Below are 11,249 nucleotides of genomic sequence, written 5' to 3'. Positions count from 1 at the left end.
TCTCTGACACTCTATAAAGATATATATTTATTTGTGTACTATCATCTGCACGTCAATCTGTTCTTATTTTGTCAACCGCTGGGGCTCGATCTCAGGTACTTGGAACGGCCTGTCAGCTCAATTTGCCCCAGGATGGCAGGCTGACACTCACCCATTCATAAATTGGGCCTTGTAGGCTGTGAGTTCAGATGCCAGCACTCCCAAAAAATGAATCGTGTACTAAGAAGCTGATGATGACACATGTTTTCCATTTCTGTGAAAGTTCTGGGTGTCAGGAAGGATGTGCAATACATATGCAAACCTTTATCTTATGTAATCAATGTAACCACTGTTCTATGTGTCATAATAGTCAATAAAATGAGTAGTCAATACATGAATAAAACAAAAAATAAAATAAATCACTACACTGAATGCAGTATGGAATCAACGTATGTATATAAATATAAATCATATATTTAAAATGTGCACAAATAGGATGTTTTCTACTGGTGGGCATCGATTTCAGGCCTAAGGAATAGACTTGAATTTCTTGAATTCAAGGAGGCAAGCTTCCCCTTCCCACACAGTGCAACAGCAGGGTTACCTAGACCATGAGTTCAAATCCCAGTCCTGGCAGAAAAAAATTGGCATCTCCATGCTATGTGATGCCCAATTCGTAGGTATTTCATTTGGCCTCCATTTAATGAATGTGATTGTTTAAATGCTTCATAAAGTATTAATTAATACTGACCAGTGTCTTATAATGTAATTGTGTATAATTTTATCCTCAAGTCATTCAAGTACTGCCCATTTAATCATGACATACATCACATTCCTTTGGTAATCACATGAATAGGAATGAGTTCCATAGGATCTCCTGCCATTTGTTGGTGGCAGGACCAGGATTCAAACTGTGGGCTCCAGCTCCTACCACTTAAATCTGAGGACAGGGAACTCACAGGTCTGTCCAGGAACATCAGCAAAACCAATTGGCCAGGCATCAGTGGCTCTCAGCAGTCTTCCTTAAAACTTACAAGGCTGTGAAAGAAGAATCATGGTCAAAGTCACCCTAGGCAGGAAAGTCCTGTCTAACTTGTGCCAACAAAGCCAGAAGTAAAGTAGTGTGGTTCCAGAGGTCGAGAGCTAGACTTGATAAAAAGCAATTCACAGATTGTGCCCAAATCCTGAGTTCAAGGTCTGGGAACAAACAGACATACACAACAATCTGTGCAGTCATCAGGCTAAAGCAGGTCACCCTCTTGTCCCCAACTGGATTGGACAGAGTTCCCTGGGAAAGGGGCTGCCATCATTTTGACTTCGCCCATTCTGCCTACATCACAGGATTCCAGCCACACCCCCATTGTTTCATGGTTCTTTCTGACCAATGGGATACAAGAATTGTGGCCACGCCCACATTCCATGTTGCCAAGTAGCACCTTGATTCCCTCCGTTTGTTAACATCACTACCAGCAGTTGAGGAAGGTAGAGGTGGCTGAGTGGTGAGCAAGAGACTTGAGGCCTAGGAGGAGAGGCCTTCCTCAGGCCCACCATGTACCTGCCTGAGCCCTGGCCCTCTCCCCACCTTCACATGGAGCAGCATTTCAAACCTGGTGCTGAGGGCTCAGACCCACGTTTTCCTCAGGCAATGGTACAATGGTGTGCCACGAACCAGCTTGGGGCCCTGACCTGATCCTGGCTCCCCTGTCCTCTGCTCAGGGCTTGAGTGTCTGTCATGCCTCTGCCATTGCTGCTTGCCCCACCTGGAGCAGCTGCCAATAGCTTCTGCCAGCAACACGTGAGTGGCTGCCACACAGCCCCGCACCCTGCGACCCCATATCCCCTCCCCTCCAACCTGGACCCTGCCTCCCCTGTGCCCCACAGTCTGGCCCAGGCCCTGGCACAAATGTGCCCCAGGGATGGGGGTGGGTGTTGACCCGAGGATCCCACCTCCATCCCCAGCGGCTAATGTCCCAGGAAACGGGGAGATGCAGGATGGGGTGAGGAGTGGGCGCCACAGATCCCCTGGCCTGGAGCAGTGGGAGCCACACAGCCACACATCGGCACCCTTCCTCTCCCTGGTGGGAACCCAGTGGCTTTAGTCAGAGGTGTGGAGCAGCATGTCTACACCTGCCTTCTGGGGTCTCTTCCTTTTTTTCTGGGGATGGGAGGTGTTGGATGCAGAAGATAGAAAACCTTGCTGTGTGAGCCCTTGTCTTCCGTGTTCAGCCAATCTTTCACCTGAAGACAGACAGAGACAGAGAGAGACAGACAGAGAGACAGATCATCTTTTTCTTTGTACAGCCTGACTGTGCTCAGGTGAGTGATCAGTTGGCAAATTGCAGGTGCTGCATGGATGAGTCATCTGTCACCGGTCTGGATATATGTGTGTGTGTGTGCGTGTGTGTGTGTGTGTGTGTGTGTGTGTGTGTGTGTGTGTGTGTGTGCGTGTGTGTGTGTGTGTGTGTAGAAGTGGGTTGTAACAAGGAGGCTGAATGCTTTGGTAACTTCTACCTGCTACCTGCTATCTATGTATGGGCTTCACAGCTGAGGTCTGGGGGCCTGGAAAGGTGAGAGGCTTGAAGGGGACACAGCACTGTAAAATTACAAGAACAAGGGATCTGTGTGCAATGGAGCTGTGTACTCCCTTGGGCCTGGATGGTGGCAGTGGGAGCTTGGGAGGACCTGGGAGTGCGGCCTGCAGGGGATAGCTTCCTAGGGGGACAGAGAGCAAGGCCAACACTTAGTGAGGATATGAGTTATGCTAGTATGGAGCGCAACAGCATAGGTCAGACTCTGGGTCTTCTCATCATGACGCCTGATGGGCGAGGCCAACCCTATTTTAAATCTTGAGCTGTGATCTTCAGATCTCAGCCTCCTGAGTACCTAGGATTATAGGTATGAGCCTCTGGCACTGGAACTCTGGTTCTTTTTGCTATATTCGGGTTTGACCTCAAGGCCTTAGGCTTGCCAGTCAGATCTTCTACCATGCAAGTCAAACTTTTTTGTCTTGGGCATTTCTGAGATGGAGAATTAATATATGCTCAGCCTGGGCTGGATCATGGTCCTCCTATCTGTGACAGGCATGAGCCACCAGGCCAGGTCTTCTGTTGTTTGGATGGTAGACATGTAGCACCATGCTCAGTCATTGGTTTAGATGGATTGTCCCAAACTCAGTCCACAGCAGCCGATTCTTGACCAGAGGTGAAGCTCTGGGTTGGGCCTCAACCATTGTACTTTAATCTACTCATGGGACAGTTGTAAGGAAACAAAGGATGAATACAGAGGGATCTCTGCAGCAGGGACAGGCACAGAGGGAGGGTCCATCTGATACTGTTCTTGGCAATTCTGTGAGCATATGAAAGGAAGATACCCGGAAAGATCTCAGATGGTGTGTGTAATTAATGGTGCAACAGGTATGGGATTATTGCCTATCTCCATGAGTAACAGGATTCTTCACTTTGTTCAGTTTTGAAGCTGGGGAAACTGAGGCACAGAGAAGCCGAGTGACCTACTAATGACGCCCAGCTGACAGGAAGCTCAGCCTGAGTTCTCTGCTATGCTCCCTAGGACAATGGGTGCTATTCAGTCCACTTCTTGTGGTGGGAAGTCCACTTCTTTTCAGTCATGGGGCTTCAACTTTGGGCCTGGGGCAGCTCCCTGAGCTACTCAGCTAAAAGCTAGCACTCTACCACTTTAGTCACAGCACCACTTCCAGTTTTCTGGTGGTTCTTTGGAGATGAGTCTCACAGTTGTTCATGCCTGGGCTGGCTATAAACCATCATCTTCATATCTCAGCCTCCATTGTACTTAGGATTATAGGCCTGAACCACCGTCACCTGGCTTAAGTGTAATTCTGACCGTCTTTCTTCCTCTTTCTCTCTCAGGAACTGATTCAATGGGTGCTAGAGGAGGTGGCCCAGCATCCCCATGTGGTTGGAACCAAGATGGCCCTCTCATTCTGGAGGTAGGCTTTGGGTCAGAAGCTGTCTCGCTCAGTCTGTTGTACCAGCTACATGAGGTAAGTCCTTCTGTATCCTGGCTACACTGTGACAGTTATCCATTGTCCATCTAGCCTTACTGGACTGAGTACTGTGTTCAATGCTCTTTTCTAGAAAAAAATTTCTGGCTAAAATTATGACACCTACTTACAGAATGAAAATATAATGCCATCTTAAGAAAGTCATTTAGGGTTCTGGGAATGTGGCTTCATAATATGGTGATTGCCTAGCATGCATGAAACCCTGGGTTCAATTCCTCAGCACCCAAAATTGAAAAGGAAACACTGGAAGTGGTCCTGTGCCTCAACTGGTGGAGGGTTAGCCTTGAGGAAAAAAAAAAAGCTGAGGAATAATTCCCAAGTGCTGAGTTTCAGCCCCAGGACTGCCAAAACAACAACAGCAACAACAACAACAATGAACATTTAGTTAGTAAATGCAAAATACAGAACCCATACCTGGAATATATAATTGCTCTTTCCATACTGATACCTGACAATAGTCCCTAATTCATGTACTTTACCTATGTTAGGATACTATGTTGAAAAAATGTTTTGTTCATTAGGTCACAGCAATTAATGCCAGGAATGTGCTTAGATGTCAGGTGAAGATTAATTCTGGAAATTCAAAGATTCCAAACTTTTGAGTAGGGTCACTGCTAATCACAATGAGAAGGATAGTCTATGTGAGATTTGGAAGCTGTTTTGGCCAGTCATCGCACCAATAAAGCAGAGGCTAAATATCAGTTGTGACAAAAGTGAAAGAATAACTCCAGATGGAATGAAAAAATGATAGTAACTAAGGTATAGCAAAAACCGTTCTAGGGAACCATTTTTGGTTATTGAAGAACGAGTTATCAACTAAGCATATGCCTCATTGCCTTTAGCATTCAAAATTTCCTATGCTAGTTCTTAATCTCTGGGTGATAAATGTATCTGCTTCTATGCTGTTCTTTTATACCTGATCTCCTTTGCTTTCTAAAAATATGTCTTTCTATATTTCTTTATGAACATTTCCTGATACTAAATACACCTACAAAGAGGAAAGAGGATGTTAATTTAAGAGTCCAATAGCTCATGAGTCATTAACGTAACAAAATGGAAAAAGGGGGCATATTTATTGCTACCTCAATTATTCTGAAAAGCTGTCACAACATTTGGTTCAGATTTCATTCATTCTTTGTCTACATAGTGACATAAAATGCATATAAATGCAAATATGAGCCGGGTGCTCATACAGGCTCATGCATGTAATCCTAGCTACTCAGGAGGTTGAGACCAGAGGATTGTATTTCAAAGCCAGCTTGGTCAGGAAAGTCCATGAAACACTTATCTTCAATTAAGTCCAGAAATCCGGAAGTGGTGCTGTAGCTAAAGTGGTAGAGTGCTCAATTTGTGCTGAAGAGCTGAGAGACCGTGCCCTGGATCAATGTTCAATCCCCACAACCAACAAAAAAGTGCAAATATGGCTTTAAGTTTCCCCCAAAGGAATGATGAAGTCAATAGTAATCGTCCCAAATGATTTAGTGGTGCACCTACTTTTGCTGAGTTATTTGTTATGGGTTTTTGCTAAACATATTCTTTTCTTTAAAAATTGTCAATATTAGCTTTATAATAAACTTCATCTAATATTTTTTGGTTCAAAAGAGAAGTACATACAATTGATGTCACTTAGTTTTCTTACTGTGTTAGTTCAAAGCCAACCCAGGCAAGAGAGTCTGTCAAACTCTTATCTGTAATTAAACACCAAAAAAAGACAGAAGTGGACTTTTGGCTCAAGTAGTGGAGTACTAGCGTTGGGCCAGGTGGGAAAGAAAGACAACTCTTCAGGGACAGGGGCAAGTCTCTAAGTTCAAGCCCCAGAACCAGCACAAACTAAACAAACAAGCAAACAAAACAAACCCTGGGTATTTCTTTGGGGCTCTCCTTAAAATAATGGTTGTCTGAGAAGAGGCTGCTTTTGCTGATCATACTCACTGGATCCTGCTATTTTGGAATCCTTATTGCTATGGAAAACTCAGGACCAGACTAAAGGAATTGATAACTGATTCCTGCAACAATAGAATCATCTCAGGAGTGAAACATCCATCCATAAGACAGTTAAAATGTCCATATCTTTGCTTCTTTGCAGTAGAACACTTTTAAAACAAAGTTACTTCCTTTTGTTCTATGCTGGCCTTCAAATGGCATATTGTTTCCTTTTGTAATACTCTCAGACAGAAGTTTACAGAGGAGGTTTATATGAGTAAAGGACATACTCAAAAAAGTCAGGGACAGAGTTTCCTTCCAGCCTAGGATTCTTTTCTTATACAGGAAAAAAGAAAGCAATAGTTAACTTCAACTTTGTCATTTCTCTATGTTCAATTCCTCTCCTGGGATCAGTTTCCACATCCATTAACAGTTACTTCCAGTAACAATTTATGGTGCTGCTCCAGAAAAAAATGAATGTTTTCTGGCTTCATTGAAATAGCACAAGGACACTTTTGGACATGAGGTAACACGTGTTTCAGAGACAACTTAGTAAAGAGAAATGAAATTTAAATTGCTTATAAATACATTATCCATGAGAACATTATGTTCAAACTTCTTATGTGCTCTGTAAATTAAGGTGAATTTTAAATGGGAAGAAGGTTCTCAGATCTTTTATTGTGAGTCTATGTGCTGTGCATTAATTTCCCAAGTGTACATGAGTTAACAGTAAGAGAAACAAAAGCAATTATAGGAGAAAAAGAAGTTCTTTGTTTATGTATAAGTGTTCAATACAATATAGAAGACTCTACAAATAAGAAAACATTGAAACAATAAAACCAAGTCCAGTATGTAGATTTATTGGAGTGAAATAGAGAAAGCATTACTCCTAAGTGGAACATGAAGCATGAGGCCACTCCCTTTCTAAATCACGCTTGCTAATCATGTAAATGTGCAAAAAGGAGAATGGAAGAATGATTCTGTTTCCAATGCAAGTCAGATATGTGAGAATAGACTTAACTGGAAAAAAAGAGTCCATCTTGAGAGAACAGGAATTATAATAGGTATGAACCTGGTGGCTAAGATCACACATCTTTTTCATTCCTTTTCTTATATTCTTTTGTTGTTGTTGTTCTTCTTCTTCTTCTTCATGTTATTGTTCGTGGCACCTGAAATATGGGACAGGGCGCTGTCCCTCTGAAACACAGCTCAAGGCTAGTGCTCTTCCACATGAGCCACAGTGCCACTTCCAGTTTTCTGGTAATTATTGGAGAAAAGAGTCTCCAGGACTTTCCTACCCATGCTGGCTTTAAACCCCAATCCTCAGATCTCACAACAACTTGGTTTATGATCACATTTCTAACAGTGAACACTCAGGATATGTAATGTATATGTTCATCTACCTTTATATGAATTCTTGAGTCAAAAATCTGGGCTACAGGTTAGACTTTACACTCACAAAAGTGTTTGAAGTTTGAAAGTTGATACTCCTGGAAAAATAAAACCTAAGAATGTAAAGGAGTCTGGGAAGTTCAATTTACATCCAGCTTGGACAGTATAGGCTTTGAGACACTACATATAATTAACCAGCCAAAAGCTGGAATACCAGTCACGAGCAAGATTGCTGAATAACAGCTTTAGGTTTTTGCATACATACATACAAACATACATATACACACAGAGGCACTTATAGGTGCACACAAAAATACACAAATGAAACAACTCTCAGAATATGTAGAAAAGTTAGAAAACAATAGAAAATAGGTCCTGAGTACGACTAGAATCAAGTGATAATTTTTAATATTAGAAAGCCCTCAAGTGAACTTTCCCCCAAAGGTGAGAATATTACATAGGTAGGGACCAGAGATGTAAGAGAGTCAAGTGATCATTATTAACGGGATAGGATCCTTGGTGGAATGAATCAGGGAACCTTGCAGGTGCATCTGAAAATGCTCATATCCTGTGTCAAATGTAAAAACATCTTTGAAAATAGTACATAAACAGTCTGAGCAATCAGTCTAGTGGATAAGATCATAGGAGAAGTTCAAAATTGCTAGTCTGTTTCTAGATTAAATACACAAACTATGGCAGGGCAATGTGATACAAGCCTGGAATTCTAGCACTCAGACAGGAGATTAGATAGTGGAATTACATAACGATACCTTCCCTGGACCAGGTAGAATAATTTTGTCTCAGTAAAACAAACCAAACAACAAGAAAGCATACACAGTTCAGAGTTTGGGCTAATTTTGTCATTATGTTTTGAGAAGTCAATTTTCAGAATGAATGCAACACATATATATCCTCACTTGCGTTTTAAATGCTCTCATCATTACAGAACATTCCTAGATGCAAAATAGCTCATGATTCCAATCCAAAAATTTGCAAAAGTAAATAAGCATCATTCTGTTGGATTCCAAATAAATGTTGAAGGATTAGAAAAGCTTAAGTCTGGAGAAATAGCAAAGTTCGTCTAACGTAGGACTTTGTAGACCTTGTTAAATTAGAATTTAGGTTTAAAATATATTTTTTGGTTTTATTTGTAATTTCATATTCCATAGGACAGTACAAAATTCTTTTTAAGGAGAGGGATTAATTGAAAAATTCACAAATGATTCTGGCTTTCTATTTGCCTAGATACTCTTTCAAGAGTGTTATAATTAGAACATAGTTACTAGATAATTCCCACAGGTCATGTACACCATGTTAATGGGAATAATCTACACAGAGTTGCCAACAAATGGATGACATTAATTTATATATTTAGAAAAAACAATTTTTAAGGGTTTGGTTTAATATGGTATGAAGAGAGTAATTGTGTGACATCATCTTTCTTCTACCTATATGTAACACAGGAAGCCATTTCCTTATTTACGTGCCTCTGTATACATGGAGAAAAATACTAGGTGGGGTTTGTTTTCAATTTAGATTTTGTTTTATTGGTTCTTCCTAGAGCTTGAACTCTTGGCCTGGACAGAGTCTCTGAGCCTGTTTATGTTCAAGGCTCGTGCCCTACCACTTCAACCTCAGTGCCATTTGAGTCTGGCTTTTGTGGAGAAGTTTTTTGGAGATAAGATTCTAAGAAACCTTCCTGTCTGGGTGCGCTTTGAACCATAATTTTCCTATCTTAGCATCCTGAATATCTATGATAGCTAAAAAAGTATAAATATAAATAATATTTGCACGTGTTGTGATCCCAAGAATACCAGTGGTGGAAAAATAATGCAGCTCAGTTTATTGTAGTGTTCTTTTCAGAACAAGGAGGGCGTCACATTAGCAGAGATGTAGTATTTTGTCAAAATAGAGATAAGGTATTCATGATGTGAATTAAGTAATTTTAAAGTGCCCCTTACAAGTTGGAAACTGTTAGGCTATGATGACTTTATGGCATAAATCTTGGGATTAATGGTCATAGAAATAATAGCTTTCTCTGATAAACAATTGCTAAGTTCCCTTGCATTTCACAATTGCTTACTGCTAATTCTTGCATCTCAAGGAATTGGGGCCCTGAAATATAGGAAATGACAAATTGAGATGGGTCTTCAATTACTTTGTGTTGACATGTTGCGTGGGCCTTGGTAAGAAGTCTTGCCCTTGTTATCTGATGATGCAGGTACCTGGGACCTGGGATCCTATGACCCATGGGTCCTGCAGAAGAATAATATGCTTTAGGCATCTTAGCAAAATTTGGGCATAATCAGTAGGAATGCTTGAGAAATATGGAGAAAAAGTTTGGGACTAGCGGGTTAAAACAATAAACAGAGCAGCAGAGTAAAATTCATTATAGATTAGAGGAAAACATTTTTTTTACCATGTGAATTCAGAAGACCCAGAACAGTTAGAATGTATTACAAGTTTATACTAAAGACATTGCATTGATACTTTTTATATTCTAATATATATTTTAAACCTAATTGTTTATATTCCAGTCCTATTTATTGGAATAAATATCAATTTATTTTTCAAATTATCAACTAATTCTAGTAAGTTTCATTGTGTGAAATATAAAATCAGCACATATAAATATAAAATATATAACTATATTTAATATAATTAAAAGGCACACATTTTGCATTGTTCTGTTGTAGTTACTGTATCAAAGGCAACTCTGTTTTAAGTATTATTCCATTATCTCTGCCTCAGTGTTTGATAGAGTTAGACCTAAAGCTTTACCATTTGTAGATTTACAGCATGTAGGCAAGGGGAAACACTGTGATTAAAACATTATCAATTTAATGCCTAATAATGAGGAGAAACATATGGACTTCTCCTGCAACTATTAAAATATTTGGTGATAAAAAGGCAGTAGTGTAAGTTCCTGCCTGGTTGGATGGTAGACAATCAAGGACATTAAGTAATCATGCATATGAACAATTTTTTCACCTTCTTGGCTTTAGTTACTGTTGAAATGGAAGGTATAATAAAAATTATATTTTGATAAAATACCTTCTAGTCTGAACAGTTCTGTTTGAACTGTTCATCTCTCTATCATCCCTTGTAACCAAGATTAGTTTTGTTCAAGTAAGACAATTTACGTTTTCAGGGTAAGATATTCTGGTTGGTCTGTTACCACATCGAAGAAGGGTAAAGGCTCAGGTAGACATTTGTGCCAGTAACACCTCATTTGGGAAAATGTCAGCTGAAGAAGTTTAGAAGTAGCTCTTAAGCAATGCTTACTTTGAATTCATTAGGTCCACAAAGCTAATTCAGTTGGATAAATAAGTACTTGAAAAAGCCATCACCTTTAGACCTACTATAAATAATTGAGAGTACGATAAAATTCCAAATAAAAAGACTTGATAGTCATTGACAAAAAAAATTTGCAAATGTGAGCAATCGACTGATCAATACAATTTTTCCAATATTCACAGAATTTTAGGGAAATAAGATTGATAGCATTGTTAGGAACAAGAAGGTTTCCTTGTTACAAGTAGGCACCCATAGATATAAGCCTGTATAAAGATTGCATCATTAACAACTTAAATTTAGAGGATACTACATGCATCAACAGCATGTATAATCAAATTACAATACAGAGATTAACATGGCACTTGCAAAAGGATAATATGAAAATTTGAGAAGTATTCCATATTTTTCATTCTTCAGATGCAAGAAATGAAAAACAGTTATTAAAATGTTGATTACAAAATTACAAGTGTAACAATACACGTAATTCATATAATTAAATTTAGTTTGACATCAGTGTATTAAATCTTCAGCTCAGAAAGGCGTTTACATAGCACAAAATTTACAAAACTTCAAATTAGACAACATTGTCATTTTATCCCAAAGAAAAATAAAGACCTAG

The 11,249-nt window shown here is 39.9% G+C and overlaps 1 pseudogene; it reads left to right on the top strand.

The window, feature by feature from the left end:
• Nucleotides 1–10,940: 10,940 nt before the first annotated feature.
• LOC122101039 lies at nt 10,941–11,037 on the top strand (annotated as a pseudogene).
• Nucleotides 11,038–11,249: the final 212 nt, after the last annotated feature.

This window comes from Dipodomys spectabilis, unplaced genomic scaffold (genome assembly GCF_019054845.1).
Source record: "Dipodomys spectabilis isolate Male_0828 unplaced genomic scaffold, ASM1905484v1 ptg000619l, whole genome shotgun sequence".
Lineage (NCBI taxonomy): Eukaryota > Metazoa > Chordata > Mammalia > Rodentia > Heteromyidae > Dipodomys > Dipodomys spectabilis.
Note: the sequence above shows the minus strand (reverse complement) of the source record. Positions and strands in the feature narration are given on the sequence as shown.